The sequence below is a fragment of the Macaca thibetana genome, chromosome 1 (genome assembly GCF_024542745.1).
Source record: "Macaca thibetana thibetana isolate TM-01 chromosome 1, ASM2454274v1, whole genome shotgun sequence".
In the NCBI taxonomy this organism is placed as follows: Eukaryota; Metazoa; Chordata; class Mammalia; order Primates; family Cercopithecidae; genus Macaca; species Macaca thibetana.
The window spans coordinates 57453228-57476234 of record NC_065578.1 but is presented as its reverse complement, the minus strand read 5'-3'; the positions used below and the strand labels follow the sequence as shown (position 1 = coordinate 57476234).

General features: G+C 42.7%; 1 protein-coding gene across 1 annotated transcript in view; it reads left to right on the top strand.

Moving 5' to 3' along the window:
- Positions 1 to 6456: 6456 nt before the first annotated feature.
- DAB1 (DAB adaptor protein 1) overlaps positions 6457 to 23007 on the top strand; it is a 1249655-nt gene continuing 1233104 nt past the window's right edge. Inside the window, exon 1 of the mRNA XM_050803918.1 lies at positions 6457 to 7302. The gene's annotated coding sequence lies outside the window, so the exon portion shown is untranslated. The remainder of the gene's footprint in view (positions 7303 to 23007) is intronic.

Genomic DNA, 23007 nt, shown 5'->3' with positions numbered 1-23007 from the left:
TGATTTACAGCAGAGCTGGCATTAGAATCCTCATTTCGTCTGTGGCATTCAAAGCCACATTTGGTTCATTTTTCCAGGAAGCTCCCAGCTAGACCTGCAAAATATCTCAGCCTGTTGGTTTAAAAAGATTTTCTTTTTCACTCTTTTCATTGAACTGAAGTCCTGAAACAGATTGGACTGAACAACTGAGCAGTAGGGAGGCAAAGTAAACAGAATGGGTCCTTGGTGCCCCCGGCGTGTCTGTTGTCTGCAGCGACTCCTCACTGCCTGTGAGGCTGACAGACACAGCTGCTTCTTCACGGGGTTCTCAGACTCCTCCTGGTGTGTGAAGACACCCGCCATAGCAACGCTGGGACAGGAGAGCTGACGAGTGCCTGTCCTGGGGAACCCCAAATTATCCTTGAATGCATTTGTGTGCATGTGTACCAGGAATGTGTTGGGGGTGAACCTTCCCTCCCCACCCACGGCAACAGTACAAATTTAAAATCCAAATAAGCAAGTCTTCATCTTCCCTGGCACCAACTAAGCACCACACTCAAAGCCTGGAATCCTGCAAGAAGATCAAGATCAAGTATAAGGGGCCCAGGTCCTGTCACTCGATAGAAGCTGAATCACATTCCTAGCTCCAGATGCACGTAACCTTTTGGGGCCTTACATCATAAACCATAACGTCATGGGGTCATTTCAATTCTCTGAGGTTTAGTTGCCCCAACTGTAAAATTACACAGCTAATGTCTGTTTTGTAGAGTTGTTTAAAGAATCAACTAGAAACTAGGGGTTGCTCTAAGTGGAATATGTTTTACAGAAGTATTTTATTTGTGCAGCAATCTGTTTAATTGAATTTTAGTGACCTTAATGGGGAGGTGCAACCTAAAGTTTATTTCCTTCCTATCCCCAACACACACCATAAAAGACAGGTCCTCCCTTAGCACATGCTGTGCCCTCATGCAAATTAGGAGAGTAGCCCTTTTGACCAATTGCAGCCTCAGGTGTGGGGCTTAGCAAGCTAAAGTGCTTTTCAGGAAAAAAAAAAATAATAAGGTGTTAATACCTGCATGCAGTCATAGTCCCACACCCTGACGCATGGTTTGGAGAGCAGGCTGGATTTTAGGGCATCCTCATGTCTTCATCTGGGGACCCTTGTATGATGCACAGGCTGCAAGGTCATCTGTAGAAGCCCTGTCCAAATAAACTCACTCTCTCCTAGTTGTCAACTGCTTCACTCCTTCAGCTTACTAATGTGGCCTTTAAAGTTTTTGAGTTTGCAACTTGGTTGAAGATTTTGAATTGTCAGAATATATGATATCACACACTGAACACAGTGCCTTTGACACACAGTAGGCTCTGGATAATTATACTCTTGGAGAAGAAGGAAGGGTTAAGTGGAACAACCCATGTAACAATGCCCAGTGCATAATTCAGTGAATGCTTATTGCATGAATGAATGAGCTCACAGGCTAGTTGTGAAAACAAGACATAAATCCCCTTGTGAAATGTTTAATAACAATAAAAATTTCAAATTATAGTTCAATACAACAACTCAAGAGATGGCGCAAGTCAGCATATGAGTGTTAAATTAATTGCCCGACCATAATTTTTATAGGAGTTCAGAAAGGTGGGGGAGATCAATTTGTGGACTTGGAATCAGAAATCCTGTATGGGTTCTTGATCATGCACTTATACATCATGTTCATTCATTTGTCAAATGTTTTCCAAGCCTATATTAGTGCCAGCCAGTCTGGAGACTTTTGAGGATACAGAGATGTACAATAAAAAGCCCATGACTGCAAAGATCTCCCAGACTAGTGGGGATGGACAGACAAACACACAATATAAACATGGTGCTAAAATAATACTGTGAGAACTTTGGGGAGGTTTCAATGAGCTAATGCACACAGTAGGTATATCATAAATTGCAGCATTGTATGGATGCTTCTGATTATCATCTGAACACATTTCTGAATAAATCTCCACAGTTTAACATCTGCTAATTCCCTAAAGCACCCACCATTTCTTTTCCACCTTTCATCCCTCTGTATCTCTCCTTCTTCTTTTCTTAATTCTGCCAGAAGCCTGTAAAGGCACTGCACTGGCTGGCTGCTGGCCCTTGGAAAATGGGTAGATGGCACACAAGACTGGAGACAGAAGCTCATAGTTGCAAGGGCGGGCACACACCAGCTTCAGTACTCTGCAGAGCTGCCATGGTGCCTTTTCTGAAGGATCCATCTTCACTGCAATCCCTCTAATCACCCTGGCAACCGTGTACCCATAGACTATGGCAACAATGCCAATGATAGTGAAGAGTATTCTCTTAAACTTGCACTGGAGAGGGAGGAAACACGCCTTGTCTGAGAGGTAGCACACGGCTCTTGGTCCCCTCTCTCCCTCTCAGAAGGGCTGAGCCTGAAGGGATACCCTCATTTCACAGACCCCAGAGCTGAACTCCATGGCCACAGGCCCTGCAGAAAATGCAGTAGAAAGAGCGCAGGCAGTGGGGCCAAGAAGTGTCAGAATCGAATCCTGACTTTGGTACCTTGAAATAGGGGAGCTTAGACACATTAGTTTGATTTCTTCAGGTCTCAGTTTCCCTATTTGCAAAACAGACATAATAATTCTTACCTCACAGGCTTATTATGAAAATTAAATGAAAGTGGAAGAGGCATTTAACAAGCACTATTTGAGTTTTGACTCTGTCACCACAGTGGATGCCTGTTAATTTTGTCTCCCCAGTACTCCTTCCTTTTATCTGGTAAAAGGACTTTCCTGCCTTTGGGGGACCACATCTCCTCCACTCCATGAAGTTTGGCCACAAGATTCATTCTGTGTCAGACTTGGTCAGTTGTAGTCCCTCTAGCAGAGATTAGGCACATGACAATCCAGGACAAGCCGAACATTTTATTTTTTGTATAAATTTGAGACTGGGAGAGAGAATATTTCTTTCCTGAGATGATATAAGCCTACAGCTCTTGGTGGCCATGACCCTTCCTGCTTTCTATAGGAAGAAAGCTTTCTGAAATGGGGGGGGGGGGGGCGGGTGGAGAAGGAGAGAGAGAGAGAGAGAGAATGAACAAGCAAGCAATAGAGTTCACAGACATGATGACATCATCGATGGAAACAAGCTGGCTTCACTCTGGACTGCCAAGTGACAAACGCCTCTGTCTTTGCCTTAATAAATTCCCTTTGCCTTAGGCTGGTGATCTCGACCTCTCTCAAAGGAGGTGGGTGGGGTAGGGGGCAGCACTGGAGTAGGAAATGACTGTATTTCTACAAACAGCAAGAGAGAAAAGCAACAAGGTTTCTGAAAAACAACTCTGGCTATGCCTGTAATTAAAAATCACATCATTTTGTCCTTCACATTCCTATTGTCTTTATACTAATAGACATTTTAAAAGGGACTGAATCAATATCTTATTGCATGTTTCCCCTTGAGTGTGGATCTGAAGTGAACGTGGTGAATGTGTGCAGGGTGGTCCTGCCTCTTCTGTGGTTTGTAAGTTCCTCTAGGGCTTGGGATTTGTTGTCTCCATATTTTTTTCTCCAGCCACTAACTATAATATTCATACTTTCATCCTTGTAGGGTGCTTTGCAAATTATTTTCATCTGCATTATCTCATTTGATTCTCAGGGTATCTGCGAAGGGTGGGGATGACTATTCTTGCCTGTCCAATCGAAAAACAGAAGCGCAGGTCCTAGTATCATGGCCCTGAAAGAGAAAGACATCTGCAGAGCTTGTGCAGTGATCACCCAGGTAATGTATGGTACAGAGCATAGAAGGGTCCCTAGATTTGGAGCCAGAAGGCTCAGGATTGAATCTTAACTCTTACTAGCTAGCTGTCTGTCTTTGAGCAAGTCAGTCAGTCTCTCTGGTTCTCACTTTTACCGTCTTTCAGTTGGGGAAATAGGGATGATAATTTCCCTTCAAGGATTCTTGTGAATATCACAGGACATAATCTAAAATAAAGGGCTCTCTAAACTGTCAAGGGCAGCCCAACTATTTGAGGCTGATTTTTATCAGTGGTGATGTATTGGGTCCAGCTAGTAGTACAAGCTCACAATAACTGACTGTGCACACCTCTTCTTAATTCCACATTCACTGACACTTTTTTGGTACCTTGAAATCAGCCAAGGTGAGGATATTTACACTCAGGAAATTGGCAAATGCCATGACTCAGGGCTTTATTGTTAATCAGGCTTGTTAACAACAATCAGAGTCAGTTGTTAACCAGTTGCCTATGGTGGTGGGGGTGGCTAGAGAGAAAATGATACTAATATTTAAGGATATAGACAGATAACTGAGCAAATCCTTAGAGCATTTCCTTTAGTCTTCACAGCTCCTAGGGCAGATAGTGATTCAATTTTTTAGATGAGGTCATTAAAACTTCGAGAGGTTCATAACTTGCTTAGAAACACACAATAAATGACAGGAGATTCGAAGTCGGATCTCACACTCTCTCTGATTCCCATGCAGCAACCCAAAGGCACATCAATTAGCAACTGTTCTCTCCCTGATTTCCAACCAAGCAGTAGTGAGCAAGTTTCTATGACCACTTAACATTTAAGATCCCTATCTGGACTTCAATGTACTAGTTTTGGAGTTGGAGAAACTAGCTTGGAGAAACATGGAGAGAAGTGCAGTACATTGAGTTGGGCGCAAGGGAATGAATTGACTGTCTTGGAGATCTACAGTTCTGGGTCTCAATTGGATAAGTGCTTTGGGGCCCTGAGAATTAGGCAACACCATTAAGGTTGGGGTCATTTGAAGCACCTGGGCATAGAGAAGGAGAAAGTCAAGAGCACCTGGGTCCAAGTTCCAGCTCTGCTACTTCACCTGTCTGGGGTTTAGCTTTCTCATCTGTCAAAGGGGGGCAATATCAAATCATGCCTATTTTATCTCATTGAGTTTCCGTGGTAGCAGTGGGGAGCATGATCCTGGAGGCCTCTGGAATCTGTTACACTATACTGATATCAGAAATTATCACGTGTCTCAGCTGAGAACCTTTCCTCCTGTTGCTAAGAGAGAAAGGACTGTCTGTTTTCCTTTCTTGCCATCTCTGGCTCTACACATCCCCCAACAGCTCTGTTTTCCTTTCTATTTTTATACCTTGAGTGGTTTATATGATGATGTCCTGCATGCTTCAAACTAGATGAGGGTGGCAGACAGAAAAAAATCGAAAGGACCTAAACAAAATGAAAATCTTTCCTGCTCGAAATGTTTCCTGCTTGAGAAAAAGACAGATGTGTTCAGGGGCTGGCATTACAAATGCAAGCATCCCAGATGCTGAGAGAAGCTCTTCGTGGATTCAACAAACAGGCAACCCCTGCCTGATCCTGGACAGGACAGAAGGGTTGTAGGAGCACTCCAGAGGCTCCTTGAAAACCTGAAAGTAGAGAAATGTTGAACATGAAATTAATGGTCATTTAGCCCCTTAGGTGCTTTCCTTGTCACATTTCATCCTCACAATAATTTTATGAGAATATATATGTTATTATTTATATTTTCCAGTTAAGGAAAAGGATACTCAGAGAGTGGTAGGAGAAACTCATACCCAGGCTTCCAGGGTAGCTGTGCAGTGGCCTTTTTTCCTAGTGGAACTACAGGCAGAGGGGAAGTTGTTGTGGTTGTGGAGGTCAGGGACTTGAAAGGGACTTTTATTCAGCACTGTGGGACACTCTGATTGGATCCTCTCCTTCCACTCATGCCCCCTTCAGTACATTCTCTGCACAGCAGCTGGAGTGAGCTTTTACAAATAAAAATCACACTGTCTCCAATCCTGTAACTGTGACATCTCTATTTAACCCCCAAAACTCCAAACTTGGCATCAAATCAATTTCCCTTACTGATCTTTCCCCATAAGACCAGCTTCCCTCTCCACCTAATCTCATGTCACCAACTCATCACTCTTGCTACATTCTAGCCACACTTCCTTCCTCCTGCTATTCAAACACATTCAACCTGTTCCTTCTTCAGGGCCTTGGCACTTGTTCTCTCTATTTCTAATGACTGGTTCCTTATCATACAGACCTCAGATCAGTGGTCATGTGCTTAGAGGGCTGTTTCCCAAACGCCCAGCCTGATGTCCTACCCCAGTCATTTTCTATCACATGTCGTCATCTACTTAAATTTTGGTCAATAGTGATAATTACTATCCAATAGCTTCTTGCTGATTTACTTGTTTATTTTCCGCCTTACTAGAGAGCAGGTTACAAGAGAATAAAAATTACTTGTCTGTGTTCTTTTGAATGTTCTGCCCGTCTCCATAAAGTAGAGGTTGGCTCATAGTAAGCACACAAAAATATTTATTGATGAGTGAATTGTTACTGATATATAATTACCTCAAGAAGGGCAGACCTGCGTCAGATGAAGGAAGAAAAACTCATGTTTTGCTATCACTTACCATGTGTCAAGCTCTGTGCTTGTCTCATGTGATTATCACAATTCTATGAGACATATGGTTCCCATTTTGTAGATGAAGAAATGGAAGCTCAATCATTTGGTCGTTTGATAAGACCACACAGCTACAACCGAAACCCTGGTCTGTCTGCTTCAGTGCCCACACACTTGATTGTGGGGTGTGCATAACATGTCTCAGGGGTTTATGTACCTGCAGGAGAGTGTGTGTCTGCTGCTGCAAAATCTTGCACCTGTGAACACCCCAAGAAGGAGGAGGCTGTGTAAAAGCACATGCAGGCCAAGACCCTAGAGGCAGCTCAGAGAGGGCTCTCCCTAGTAAATCACTTTTGCTTAACCCGAAGCCCATACTTCCCAGGGGAGCAGACACTGAGCACCGCAAACGGTGAAGACTGCAGAATGGCTGCAAGTTGTAGACCTCACTGTGACCGTAGCAGAGAAGGGAGTCTGCGAGTGGGTGCTGAGGTCCTTCCCACTCAGAGCTCACATTCAGGCCAGGTCGGTCAGGCCGCGCCACCTCTTCGGGCAACAGCATTCCGCGCTAGGTAGCGAAATGCTGAGGGGCTCCCCTATTCGGGGGAATGCGGTAGTGATGTATAAGGTATGAAAGATGTGGCCTGCAGAGAGCCGGCACTATCTCTACTGCTGCTGCTGCTGCTTCTGCTGTTGCTGCCGCTGCCTCTGCTGCCACCACCACTACTGCTGCCAGCGGAGCTGCTGGGAGTGAGCATCCCCTCTCCGGGATACCCAGCTCCGCGGCATCTCCCGCGCGCCCTGGCCCCACACGGACCTGCCAGCCCCAGGGAACAAAAGCGGAGCCCGCTCGTCCTCTACTGCAGCCGGAGGATGAGTCGAGAGGGCTGAGCGGAGAGTGTGGTCCTCGGCGGCTGGAGGTAGGAAAAGATGTTGCGCCCGCCGCGGCGTGGGAGGCTCGAGGTGGGCGCGCCGGGGTAGGGGCGGCCGCGGGGGCCCATCCGTCCAGTGGGCGCTGCCCGCACCCGGCGAGGTGGTGGTCTGCAACGCTGCGCCCGCACTGCCCACTGTGGGTTGGGCGCCGCGGTCTCGCGGCCGCGAGAGAGCCTCCTGGGTGGGAACTGGAGGCAGCAGGGGAAAAGTCTGGAGCCAGAAGCCAGGCAGCGGCTGCCGCGGCGGCTGCGGAGGGCTGCCCGCGGCGCTTGGCGGCGCGCGTCTCACCGCGCAGAGTGGGCAGGCGGCGGCTGCAGTGTGCGCAAAGTTTTGGGTGGCGCGCAAAGGCGCAGGCGAGGGCTGCCGCACGGAGCCGGCCAAGTTGTGGCCGGAGCGCCAGGGCGACCCTCGGGCTTCCCCCACCACGCGGAATCGCCCGAGCCAAGCGGCTCTTGCTCCCTGACACCCCAGCTGAGGCCGAGTTGACGCGCAGCCATTTAACCCTTTCTGTTCCGAGGAAACAACTTCATCCGCGTCGACGACTGGACTCGGGCTAGCTGGGTAGCCTTGAGGTTCCCGGCAGGTTCAGTCCTTCTGTGGTCTTGCGCATTTCCTCGCTCAGTCCGCGTTTTCATTTCTTTTTTGTCCACTTCTGTATCTAGAAACCAGGCAAGCTGGCCAGGGGTCTTACCCAAAGTCTGTAATTTTAACCCTCGCGCCATCTGGACGCATGCTTTCTTTCTGCCCTCTCAGCTTGGCTCTTTGATGCTGCTTTGAAAAATGAGATGATTAATCAATTAGGTTAGTGGCCAATTAGGCATAACCTTGTAGGAAAATAATTATGCCCGGCTCTCTGGGCTTTCACTGATGATGAGGTGGGAATCCAGCCCAGGTGGAGGGGCTGTTCCGAAAAGATAGGGCTGATCAGGGAATTTCTGAGAATTTAAGATTAAAAAGATCCAACTATGTGGTGGTGGCTGAGGTTGTGGGGGTGCAGTAGGAGTGTGTGTGTGTGTACCAATTTTTGCCGATAAAATTAACCCTTGGCAGCACAGTATGGGTGGACTTTGCAGGCAGCCTGTTTCGAACAGCTCAGAAAAGGTGTGTCCCCTTGCTTTCCAAGCCCCCTCCTCTCCTCTCTTTCAGAGGGGCTCTTGCCTGTAAATCGCCTTGCTGTGTTTTTGCTTCCGCTTTGGGAGGCTGAGTTCCAATGAATGCATTTTAGTTTCGTGTCCGAGGAATCGCGTCGTTGCAGACCGAGGTTCCTTACTGTGCCTTCCGAGGATGCACATTTCCCGTGATCATGTTAAATACAGCGGTTATTAAATGGGTGCAAAAGAAAGACAATCTGTTTCCAGGGCTGGGAAGTTCTGCTGCAGAGCGGGGCTTCCTTTTGCTTTTGGAATGACTGGTGGGGTTTGGCACTGCAGTATTACAATACAGCCATATTAAAAAGGTCTTCAGAGCTTGGAGCCCTCTACCACTGCAGCCCCATCTTCCACACACTTCCCTGCCCAAATCCTTCGTGCAGGGAACATGTAGTGAATTTCGTACCTGCACCATGTGCATTTGAACCTCTTTCTGTCTCTATTTTAAGCTGCTTCTATCTCTTTATACATTCGGATGCTAGATAGTAGATTTCTGTTAAGATTCTGTTCAAAATCTAGAGGTGTTCCCAGGGCAGAGGGATTTTTGCAACAGGTCCTAGGTCTGGGTTTTCTAATAATAGATCTCCCTGGCATTTAGTGACATGGGGCCCCAGTCTCTCCACCAGTGACCTGACAAGGGTTGGACCAAGAGATCTCTGAAATCCCCTGCAGTGCTGACATTAGCTGGTTCTGAATTTTATGGCTTTTTCTTTTTCTCAGCTGAGCGGAAGGAGTAGCTGAGCAGTACACGCAATGTGACAGCAACAGTGCCACCTCGCTCCTAGTGGAAAGGAATGGGGGCTGGCCAGGGCTTATTGGCAAATAGGGATTTCCCAGCTGGAAGACTGCCTGGTGATACTGGTGTGCAGGGACAACTGGGAGCCACAGGATTCACCCGCCTCCCTCAAAATGAATGGCCACCATTCAGCACTCTCTCTTTGACAAGATTTTTCTTTTCTTGAATCTGGACTCAGCTAGTTGCCTTACAGTGACCACATTTGTGGATCAGATTCTTGTGCTAGCAAAAGCCTTGCTCCTTTTTAAAAATGGAATCTTTTGTACATACCGGGAAGGGATGCAGAGTGAGAATAGAGGGAGAGAAGAAAGAAGAGAGGGGAAGAGGCAAAGGAAGGAGTGAGTGGGGGGCAGAGCTAAGAGATATAGAGAGACAGAGATAGCTTAAGTCTTCAAATGCAACCAGACAGTGGGAAAGAGGAAGCAGAGACAGAGAACTAGGTTGGGGGTTGGGGGTTGGGGAGGTTGGTGGTGAGGAGAAGAAGGGAGAGATGCAGGAAGGGAAAGAAAAGCAGCGAGGGAAATACTAGCCCTAAGAGGGAGCGATTAGAGCCCACATGAAGCAAGACCAGTCTTACCATCTAGCTTAGAAAAAATGTAAAGGAAAATCTCAAACTGCACAGGACACATTCCAGGTAGACTTGCAGCCTGGAACTTAGCTTTGACATAATAAGGCAATTATTTATGAAATACACATTGTACCACAGAAAGTCATGAACTCGGTTTCTCCATTCATCCATGACTGGAGACTCCAGTTGCTGGTGTGGTGTTGGTGCTGGGAGGGGAGCTGTTTGCCTAGCAGACGTGCTTTGTATAACCTGGAGAGTGTGCTCTTGCTTGGATCAAGTTGGGTACTCCATTTGGACAGACTGGGTTTCTCAACAACTTTGGAGGAGGTGTTTTTTGTTGTTGTTGTTTTGAGACCTGTCTTCCATCGAATGGACAACTTTTACAATCATGTATCATTTATTTATTTATTTAACCTGGGCGGGGGGGAATGAAAAATGAATAGTAAACACCCTTACATGCCACCCAGAACTAGCAGTGATGACAAAATGATTTCAATTAATTTTCTCCTCTCCAGCCTCCTTGCCCCTGTTCTGGCCCATCCTCAGAGCCTCCCAGCTCATCTCCTGGCCTTCAGTATGGGCCCTTCCACAGATGTGACACATCTTTCTAGAACATGGCTTTGATCATGTTACTCCCAGGTCAAAAACATAAAGTGCTCCCTATTGCCCAAGGCATACTGTTCAAATTCCTGACTATGGACTTCAAGACCTTTCACTATCTAGCAGTCTTACTCCCTCCTCATGTTCTTGTGACACACAACACACACACATGCTCACACCATACACCCACACTACCCTCACACCCACACACCTACACATGCACATACACACACACCTTCTCACACAGAATCACACACACCCTCACATACATGCATACACATTACATTCACACCACTCACACACAGTTTCACACATTCATAAATACAAACAGCCCGCACATACACACAGCATCGCACACAGCCTTCTATACATATACACAGCATTAGACATGCCTTCACACACATATACACAGCATTACACTTACATCACTCACTACCATACTCACACATGCACACCTACCCACACACAACATCACATGCAGCCTCACACACACTCATGTTTATGCACTTACACACTCATGCCACACATCTATGCACTTACATCTATGCACTTACACACTCATACCACACATGTGCTTTTCATACCTTTGCAGGTGCTACTTTCACTCCTTGTTTGGAGAATGCATTCCTATTCATCTGTCTTGTAGACTCTCCTCATGCATTAGGATCCATCTTAAAAGTGACTTTCACTCAGAGGTTCCTTTCTCTCAGGAAGCTCATGCTCCCTCAGTACTCTTTAAATGCCCTTCTTGAAGTGCTGTGTTACAAGTCTCCATGTGTTCATCTCTCCCATTAGAGTGAGATTTCTTTCAATGCAGGGACTTACTCATTCCCCTATTCAATCTCAGGATATAACACAGTCCTCTGCACGAAAGCATATGATTGATGTTTAATGACTGCATTCATTTTAAGAGCTTCTAAAGGATGATTAACATCTTTGACACCTTCTAAATTTATTTATTTTCTCTTATTCCTTTTTTTGTTAACAATATTGATACAAACTTTTTTTCTTAGAAATTCAAACAATACAGAAGTGTGTAAAATAAAAAGTGACAACCCCTTCCCCCACCCCACCTAAATACCTTCTATGTTTAATACACATTATTAAACATTGGCATTGCTCCTTTACTTTACATAATATTTTCCTAACTAGATTATGTGCAGGAAACGTGCAATATATATTCATGTACATCATCTTTATACCTCATACAATACTGTATGTGCAGGACGTGCCCAAAAACTATGGAATAAATGAACAGAGACTTGTTCGGTTTATACTTAAATAACTAGGTAGTTGGGTTTACTTTTAAATAACTAGAACACGCATACTAGTTGGGTTTAAATTTTTAATTACATCAAAAATTGTTTCCTTAATCTTCACAACAGCCCAATGTGACTGGTGTTGTGATCTTTATTTTACAGATAAAGAAAGCTAGGCTCCAAGAGGTTACATTAAATGGTCAGGTCAGAAAGAAAAACATAGTAGTGTCTAGATGGATTCAAACCCAGATCTCCTTCATTTTGTTGCCTCTGTTTTTTCCACTCTACCCTATTAGTGGGTCTGTGAGCACCTAGTGGCAGGTCATCTAATTCAGCTTCATATGCCCAATATTTGTTCAGAGCTTAAGAGTTGACGGAGCCCTTTAGTCCACATCTTCACAGTTGCCCTTCCAATTAGGTGTCCTTGTCCTTTTGCAGATGAAAAACAGAGGCACATGTGATAAGCTAATGTGGCCTGGCCAAGTTCCCAGAGCCAGGAAGAAATGGAAGATGTTGAACTCAGGTCTGTGAGTCCAAGGCTCATTCTGTATCCTTAGATGTGAGAGTTGATCCCAGGAAGGAGCTGGCCACCTTCTGCTTTCACTTTAGTACAGTGACTGAATGGGGCAGATGGAAGCTGCTTCCTGGAGAGGGGTGGGTTTTGCTGACACTCATGTCTAGGGATGACAACATTGGCAGCGTCCATGTTTTCTGCGACAGTTTCATTAAGATATACCCTTTTCCCCAATACTGTTCTTCTGCATCTCTTGTTTGAATCAGAACCATGGACAGAGTATGTCTCTTGCTTCTTCGGTAAGCAGTTGTAGACATAGTTCCTAGTTCTGTAGGTGTGCTGGAAAACCTGATGGCATGGTTAAAAACATTGGTGTTGGGATAATTTGTCAGTGAGGCAGTGGTTACTGGAGGCCTCCAGAGCTTGACTTTGATAGCATCTGCCTCTGGGTAAGTAGTGGAATTACAACTCTCATTTATTGAGGGCTCGCTGTATGCCAGACACTGGGTTGAGCACACTACCTGTATTTTCCTGTTTCATCCTTCTAACGATCCTAAGAATAGTGTGATAACTCTTAGTTTATTCTCACCTGGAACATGCTTGGCACAGTAAAAATCAGTAAAATATTTGCTGAGTTTTTAATGAATAGAGAAGGAAATCAGGGAATAGAGACATTAAGTAACATGTCCTAGGCACAAGTTAGTGCATTGGATATAAACTCAAGTCTTTCCGGCTCTAGAGACTGTACTCATTTTGAGTACTTGTGCTTATTCTAAATTGATAATCCTGACCAAGTGACATAATAGAGCTTGAACTTGCAAAAGCTTTTGTCCAACTCTTTTATTTAAGGGAGAGGGATATTTACTATGTGCAAGGTGTTGCTCTAAACACTTCAGATACATTAACTTGTTTCATATTCACATTCCATAAATAAGGAATATGAGGCACAGCTTAAAAGTAGAGCTAGGATTTGAGCATGAGTAGCCTGTGCCTTTTACTACCTGGTTATATAAGATTCTGGGACCTGTGTAAGATCCTGGAGTTCCTCAACAGTAGAACCATCATCACCATCACCACAGTCATCCTCATTGTCATTGCTGATGCTTTTGTATCTGCTGTTTTTACTGTCTACCTTGTACCTATGGGCACTTTTCATATGTTATTCTATCAATTTTCAAAACAATCCCATATTTCCATGGAAGGGAACTGAGACTCAGTGATGTTAAATGAGTGCTGAGAGTCACAAGGCAAGTGAGAGAAGGACTGGGATTGGGACATTGTGTGTCTGGTCTCAACATCTGTTCTCATTTTCTTTCTTCAGACTCTTTTTTTCACTGATCCTTGTTGCTGCTCTTAAAATTCAGCAAAGCATGAAATGATGAAATTTTTCTTGTGTGTTTTCTTTTTTTCATGGTCAGTCCTATGCACAGAAGGATAATTGTCTAAAAAGACATAGTGTTTGCGTTTCAGGGGCCTGAATTTTTCTTCCATTCCACTATCAGGCATCAGAAGGGCTACCTGATGGTTCTGGGTATCTTTTTCAATTCCCTGGAAATGAGATAATATTACCTGCCTTGTTTTGTAATATGGTGATCAGAATAGTAAAGTTGTGATCCTTGTGATTTGAACCTGCACTTTGACAGTGAAAGGCACCTTGTGAAAGATAGAAGAGAATGTTTCTCAGATTGAAATAAACTGTCTTGGGCCACTGTGTAACACTAGCTGGTTTGGGCAAGGAGGTGATCATTACTTGGTGACATTTAGGCTCTTTCCTTGTTGGCAATAGTACAAGAATCCTATATAATTAATAGTTCTTCACTTGGGACTAAAGAAAACCCAGCCATATTGCAGAGGACAAGAGAAACAGTGAAATCAGACAACCCCTCAATTTATTTAGCAAAGCACACATGGCTCCCATCTCAAAGGGGCAGGCAGACTTACATCAGAATGAATACCAAATAAAGAATTCATTTGTATTCATAGGCTTTTAATAAATAAAAACATTTTTTTTTTTCTGAAACGAGCTCTGAGCCATAGGTGTTGAGGCTTTTTGTTTACTTAAAATGCAGAATACAGCCTCTTATTTAAAAATGACCATCTTTTTTTCTTTTTTGGAAGCTTGAGCTTAGATCTTTGGTGACATTTTTTCTCCAAGCAAATATTTACAGCCAAGTTGGAAAGTGACAGGAAGGAGGGTTTAAAATGAAAATGTTACCAAGCTGAAGTTTACATCTGAGTGCAACACATGGTGTCACCATGGACAAAGTCCTAGGAACTCAAAATATTTGTCAATTTGTAGAATTTGAAGAAACCAAGCTGTTTTCATTTGTTAAGGTTAACTCTAAAAATCACATTTTAGTGCATCATAATGTGACCATTTCCACTTCCTATCTGCTTGGTTTGATTCTGGTCACGCGACATCAGCCATTTACTTATTTTTTTTTTCTTTTTCTGCTTCTCCATATGAGGGTGAACTGTCTCAGGGTTAATTTCCCATGTTCATTTCTACTTCCATGCCTTTACTTATGCAGTTTTTCCTGCCTGGCACTTCCTCTGTCTTCAACTCTCCGCCAGATCCCATAGTCTCTTAAAGCTGAGGTCAGGTACTATGTCCCATATGAACTCTTCTTAGTTGACTTCACTCATAGTGACCAGCACTGACATTGGTTGTTTTTATCACTTTATCAACTTTTTCCAAATTGTATAAATAATACAAAATAATTGTAAAAAATGAAAAAGTATAAAATGATACAAGGGTTAGTAAAAACCACTTTAAATTATAGTTGTTATCTACAATTTGGTGACCATTCTTTCACTTATCTCTTTAGATATATAACTACCAGCATCTGTAGATGGATATAATTTTATATACTCTGCCTTGTTATGGATATAATTGTACATATTCTGCTTTATTATATAGGTGGTTTACTTTTTATCCTGGATATCTACTTTTTAATACAGCTTTTTTGCTTGTTTACAAACTGGTCTAATAATCCAGATGCCTTCTGTATTTTCTAATTTCCTATAATCATTTGCAAATATGTACATTCACACGCACACATACATAGGCAAGAATTTTTCTCATTGGTTTAAATATGATATCATATATACATTTTTTGCATTTGTCACTTAAAGCACTGCGGAAAACTATTCTCTCTGTCATCCAGCTCTCCTTGAGTCACAGGGTATAGATATGTTATGATTTTCAATGGTTGTATAGTTTTTGATGGAACGAGTGTACCATGTATTTTTCCATCATTTTCCTACTGATAGGCATTGATTTTTGTTCACTAATTTTTATAAATGATACTGAAATAAGCATCCTTGAACATTTATCATTTTTAATGGATGATTTAACTTTTATGGGTAGATTCCCAAAAGTAATATTTCTGAGTTCGAGTGTATGCACTTTTCAGTGTTTTAATAGATGATGCCATATTGTTTTCTAAAGAGAATGTAATAATTCACATTTCCATTCGTGTATATGTAGTAACATCTTCCCCATATCCTTGCCAGCAACATGTATTATCATTCTCTTACTTTTGCTGATTTGATAGGTAAGAAATGATATCTCATCGCTATTTTACTTTGTATTTTCCTGATGTCTGCCAAGAAGGAGCATCTTTTCACATTTGTCATGAAAAGATTTGAATTTGCTTTTAACTGGACAGATAATTAATCATTTTGCCTATTTTTGTTTTAGATGATTCTTTATCTTATTTTATTCAGGCTTCTTTTAGATTATAGTCATTTTTTTTCTTTCATCTACATTGTGTATGATTTTCCTTCCCTAGAAGTTTGGTCTAGTGTTATAATGATCTCTTTATTTATGTGTGTTCAAAGTAGACCAGGAGTTACTTGACGGTAGTGATGTGTGTGATTCATCTCCAGGACATCATATCTAGGGCAAGGCTCAAAGGGGGTTAGGTACAGAATAAATGGTGCTAACCCTGACCATCCAAATGTATTTCATTTAACAATGGATTGTAGGAAATGATTTGTGTGTGATATCCAAATGTATTTCATTTAACAATGTATTGTAGGAAATAATTTATGTATGTGGCATCACATGGACTAAAAGGTTTCAAATAAGCAAAGTTTCAAGATGACTAATGTTCTGAAATAATAATAGTAAGTGAATTACATACTTTTCTGTTTTTTAAGAGTATGACTCAAAATGCTGTAAACATCAATTATCGTGCTGAACTATATCAAGAATACTCTTAAGGACTATTTAGATACGTGAGATTATTTGCCCCTATATGTATGAGTAGCTCCAGACATATGGATATATGGATTTTAAATTCTCATATATTTATGTGTGGATTTAAAATTCTCATATCTATTTTTTATACTTTTGTCATCTCTCCTCACTGTCAGATTGTGCTATCATGTCTTGGTAATATCAGTTTATCTGTCTTTAAAACTTATCCTGTATGTTGTCAAACTCTCGAACAGCAAAGGAAAAGAAAAGCGGTCCTCTTCTCTTTCTATTAATCTTTGTATTGCCTGTGGACTAATATACCAGGAACCATGTTTATTGGAAATGTGGATATGATAAGAGTCAGCAACCACCAAGTCTTGGCCTGGGTGCCATTCCTATGAATAAAGTGCATCAGCTTCCAGTGAAAATATAGCTTTGGTTGCTTAGGGGTCTTTTTAGTTTTCTTCCTTTGTTTACAACTATATTCTGGGAAAGTGAGGCTGCTGGATAAGTGAAATGGTTGCATGCCATCTCAATTAATTAGGATATAGGTCCTAATTAATTAACTACATGTAACCAAGATTTTAAATAAAGTGGCCTAAGAGTTCATTTACAGTGGTACAAATACGTTTCTCAGTCTCATAAAAGTCTGAGTGTTTAGGGAAGAAGCTCTAAGCTGTGAAGTTGTGTAAGGTCTAAATTTCTTCCAACTTCTTGCTCCTTCATCCCTAGGACGTTGCTTTCTATCTTCATGATCCATGATGGTGTGTCACCATATCCTTATTCTAACTGGATGGCAGAAAGGAAGAAAAGAAGTCAGGCAAAGGCCAGCCCATTTCTTTTAAGGGTATGATCAGAAGTTGCACCCATAATTTTATTTTATATCCTTATAGGCCAGAATCCAGTCAACTGGCCACTTCTAACAGAAGGGAGACTAAGGAATATTGTATTTATTCTGCATGGCCATGTGCCAGAATTGAGGTTCTATTTTTGGAATGTGGGAAGAATGGGTATTGGTGGACAGTATGGCAGTACCAGCCACACCTACTCTCATCATTCTGGTGTTCCCTGGGTTTGCTTGTAAGCTGGAGTACAAGGCAGCAGTCTCCTACATCTTTTGTACCGCCCCCCCCCCCACTGTTGTGTGGAGTGCAAAATAGTTACTCAGCAAAGACAACTATATATTTAATGTCTCTCTTCTTGTTTTAATGATGGGGAAATGTAGGGAAGAGAATTTAGCTTGATAATGACCTGAGACTCCGGGACTGGAAACCTTTGGGCTTCTTGGCTGATTTTTCTGTAACTTAGTTCATGTGCCACCTAGTCCTTTATTGCTCCACTCAGAGTTGGTTATTTTTATTTCTTATTTATTCCTCATTTTCAGCTCTGAGAGGTTCAGGTGTGGAGACCACATGCTTTGGAAACAGGTGTATTTGGACAACTCTGTGAGAGTCAAGGGGGAAAATCAACCCCCTGCAAATAATATAAGTGAGCTGAAGGTTTGAGATTATGACCTCTTGCAAAAAGGGTCCCCTGGTAATCAACAGATTGCATCTCCTAGCTGAAGTTTCTGCACTCCATGTTCTCCCATTGACTTTCTAATTAACACGAAAGCATCCTTTTCCTTACTTCAAACAGGCTCTGGAATTGGGTTTGCTGTAGCCAAACAGCTGATTCTGACTTGTTCTCTGTTTCCAGAGCACAGTGTGATCTTATTCTTTTTAGGAAGCAGGATTTCAAGGGATGAAATTTAAACATGCCCTTTCTTCCTCCAAGTTAAAAACCAAATAGGAGGTAAATATTGGAGTTTGATAAACATGAAAATGTGTATCTTATTTCTGTTAAAATTTGATTGGAGAATTTAGGTTGTGCTGCTATTGCAGGCTTCCTAGGTTGGTCTGAGCTGGATAGCTCCACGAAAGCAGTGAAGGAAGATCTTCTAAGGTTAGAAGCTCTGAATGACAGAAGAAAAGGAGCTGTTGTATCGTGTCAACTAGCTAGGTTCTTAGTTGCAGATGACATCATTTAAGCTGAAAGGGATTTATTAAGGGGTGTTGGGTAGCCTACAGCATTCCATGAGGGTCCTAGAAGCCAAGCTTGAATGTCAGGACAGATGGCCAGTCATATCATGGGATTGCTGGAGTGGACACAACATTGTTACTAGGGACAACTGGAAGGATTTTTATCTGAACTGCCCCAGAAGTTACTCTCTATGCATATAGTATATACCTTCTATCTTTTAACATGCCCTTCTAAGCCTCATGTAAGTATATCTGTTTAGTGTCCCCCAAATTTTATGTAGTCCCCACTTCTGTTTCCCATGCAGAAATATAAGAAAGCACAAAAATGGGGCTAGAATGATGCTGAGAGACCCTATGTCATGTCTGCTATAGCCATACAAATTTGCTCTCTTCCTGATTTCACCTAAAAGATAAACGAATCCCATTTCTTTGAAGAGAGAGGCTGCAAGTACCTCTGCCCTGCTTTTCCTCTCTGGGCACTGGAGCCGAAGTAGGCTGTTAAGCTCCCATCGAACATCACACATTTATTTAAAAACTGTCAGGGGCCACAATGGCAAACAGGATATCCCACACTTCTTAACGTGGCAGAAAAGCCCCTCTTTGGCTCCTACCCAATTTTTTCCCTCTCATTCCTTTCTAGTATTCTTTCTGTTTACTATCTGTTCCTCTCCTCTGGGCTCCATCTAGGACACTGGTGCACTACACCTCATGCCTGGAGGCCGAGATTCTTCGGCAGAAAGATGCAGTATTTTTTGTTTCTTTTTTTTTTTTCCTTTTTTTTTTCTCCAAGGAATCAATATTTCAATATGTTGAGCTGTGAGTCCAATGCTATAAAGTTAAAATATTAAATAGCATATTTATGGCGTTGTCTTGAAGAGTGTGGTTGTAGAAATATTTCTTCTTTTGTTTTTCTTTTTTTTTGTTTGTTTGTTTGTTACCGCCACTTCTTTTTAGGAGCAAATCTCCCCATGGGTGTATGGTATTTCTTGACTCTTGGAACAGTTGCTACCCCCAAGACTTGCCACATTGTTCTGCCCTCAGATGGAATTAGGTGAATGCGTGTAGCTGCTTTTTCACTCGTGGTCCTCTCCCCATCCCTTGCTCTTACCCCGGAGTTCTGTGTATTTGCATCCAGAGGCATGGAAACATTCCTTGCATTTAAGAGACAGATTTATTCCGCATGGAGAGTGGGTGAGTTCATTGCCACACTCTTTTCTCCCAGGGACCCAGGAGACTAGGACTTTGTGCGTTTGCTGCCCTGCTCCCCTTTATTTTTTAAATGCATTAAAAACTGTGCTAGTCTCCTTTGCATGGACTTCAAACTGCATGAATGCAATAAATCTCATTTTAGATTAAAAAAAAAATTACCTGGAAGTCACTTGAATATGCCCTTGCTGTCCCATGTCGCTACTCTCTGTACCTGCTGTCCCTTATCCCCCAACTATGAGCAAAATGCCCTTTGTGCCTTGTGTCATTTGACACATTCACCATTCATGATGGAAACATTGTTTCCTCTGGGAAGCATTCTTTGTTACTTCCTAGACTGGGTGAGGTGACTTCCCTGGATGTAGCTAAAGCACCCAGCAACCACTTCTGTTAACTTAGCATGTAACGTTGAGACCCTTGGTTTATCCTACTGCTTGTGTAACTGTGAGCTTCCTGAGAGCATGGTTTATATCTTTGTATCCCAATAGCTAGCACAATTCCAGGTACTTACTGTTGGTGCAAATGAATAAAATAATGAATTACAGGGTACCGCCCAAGGACATGGACTTTGAAGTTAGAACTTGACTTTGCCACCACATAGTTGTATAGCTTCAGAGAAGTTAAACATAATAGTTCTGTAAAGGCTAAATATAATGAAATAATGCATGTGAAGTGCTTGCCAAAGAACACATAGTAAACAACAAGAGTTGGCTATTATTTTGATTATGATAAGATTATCATGATTACTTCACGTGCTCAATATATGGTAATGATCACCAGTCTACTTTCTGGACTAACATGTGAAGTGGTCATCTACGACATTTCTGTTTGCTATAGAACCACACCAAAATATGTTGAAGCCACCAGTGGCTGCGGAAGAGGAATGAAAATAGATATAAATGTACAGAAGTCACTATCAGGCAAAATCTGTGATAGAGCATTTCAGTGACAGTGTGAGAGAATGCCTGTTGACACCGGGTTTCAGTAATGGTACTGTCACCAGGATTTTACGAACAATTCTGCCTCCTTTACATACTGTTTTCTTTCCTTTAGAATTTTTTTTTTCACTTAAAAAAAGAAAAAGAAAAAATGACACCGAGGTGATACTGAAAACTGTGTCAAAATGACCCCGAGGTGATACTGAAAACAGTGTCAAAACTTCAGTGAAGGTCAAACATTTGCCAAGGGATTGCCTGGAAGCACACATCCTGCTGTGTTCTCTCTGTGCCTGTGCAATGTTAACACAGTAGGAACTTCAAGTTGATGTCGAAAACCAGCTTGGAATATGGCAAATGTCTTCTTCGTGCCAACCTCCCAGCATAGTGTCTTACATAGAGTACGTGCATTTTCATCTATGTACGTGCAAAATACCTTCTTTTTCCTCCCTTTTCCCTGTGGGTCCATACTTACTTCACTACATTCAATTCAGCAAACATTTATTGAACCCCTACTGTGTGCAAGGAACTCTACCGATTCTCTCCTCCTGTGCCTGTTTCTCCTCCTGCATTAACATTACTGCTTTATTAGAAGGAAAAGCTTGTGTTAAAGGCAACATGGGAATAGCTGGCATCTACGGGAACAGCATAAGCATTTTTTATTCTGATTTTGTAGAAATATTTATTGTTATTGGGGTCCATATTGAGGTATAGTGGGAAGAGGGAGTATCAGGACCAAGGACCTAGTCCCAATCTGATGTACGATCTTGCGCATGTTGTTTAACTTCTCTGGGTTTTGGTTTCCAGCAGTTATCAAGAATCTTTCAGCCCCAATATATTATGATTCAAAAAACTGCAAAAGCAACATAAAGTTTGGATTTGCTGTGTTAATGTGAAAAGCCTAGCGGATTTGGCATTAGGAGCTTGGTTTGAACTACAGCATTGATATTTGGCCTGTGTGGTGTTCGGTTTGAGCTTCAGCCTCCCAGGGCCCTTCTCTATAGAACTGGGACACGGCCTCTTGCTTTTCCTGCTGCATCAAGTTGTTGTGAAGCTTCAAAGAGACCATGCATGTGAAAATGAATTATGAGTAACAAAGGACTATTTACGCACACATATAATCTCTTATTTCTGTAAATAATCACCTTGATTTCAATATGTTATCCCAATGAGTACTTTTGCATTTGGCCTTCTGGATTGTTTGAAGGAAACACTGCCTTTCAGTTTTTGTTTTTGGTTTTGTTTTTGTTTTTTTGCCCCGACGCAGTCACAGAGTATCTTAAGTAAGTGGGTGCTGTATCCCCTACGTGTCTTTCCGATCGACACTCGTCTTGGGTCCTAGAGCCTGACTGCATGCATAATGTTTTATTGGTTGGCCTGAAAGGAGACCATTTGTTCCCTGCTAAATGAGCTGTTACTGTGTGCCTATGTCCCTCAGCACCTGGGGCTGTATGCATGGGAGAATCCAACCGTGGATCTCAGAAACCTTTTTGAAAGTTTATTGGAAGAAGGGAGAATACATTTCTCTGCAGATTATTCCCTCCCTCCTTGGCCTTGGCTCGTTAGTCAGAGCAGCACAAGGTGGGGGAAACGGGAGGGGGGAGGAGGGTGGGGCTGCGGGCCAAGGGGTAGGCCCAGGATCCTTGCAGCCTTGCTCTCGTCTTTCTACTGCCCCTGACCGACAGGTGGCCAATTAGCTCTAATTGGAAAGTGTATTGCTGCACATGGGCCGAGGTGGCTTATGGAAGCGTGCCTCCTGTAGCAGCTTTCCCTTATTTTGGCCCCAGGTCTGACCTGATCTTACGGCCTCTAAAAAGACGACTTCTCTCTCTCTGAGCTGTCAGTGGCCCAGTCTAAGGGCCAAAGAGATGGCTTCTCTACAGACTGCAGACACTGGATCTCCTGAACAAGGGCCAAGCTGCTCAATTAGCCCTTTATTTGGGTACCTGGTGGACTTTGCAGTTTGGTTCACAGAGGATGATGCTATTGTTATATCTGTGCCAGATGTGGGTCATCTCAGTCCTGGGTCTCTTGTGATACCCTGTTGATACAGGATGATTTCAAAGTGCAAGAGAGAGAAACCCAGAGAGATCATTTTGCCATAATTGCTTCCTTCACCCCTCCCTGTATATATACCCACACACACTCTTTACATTATAAGCAGAACTAGGGTTCAGGGCTCCCAATCTAAAAGAGAATATGTATCTGGCTCTCACATTGGTAGAACTTTGTTTCCTTGTCTTTTTACCCTCATAGCCCAGGTGTTTAGAAAATTCTTGTAAAATAAATATATAAGGGCCTCGAAATAGGTTGTTTTCATGGTTCAGCAATCGAGTGCTGCATTCAGATCCCAGTTCCACCGCTTACTAAATATCTGACCTTCAACAAGCTACTTAACATCTTCAAATTTCAGTTTCCATTGCTATAAAATGGGGACGAGA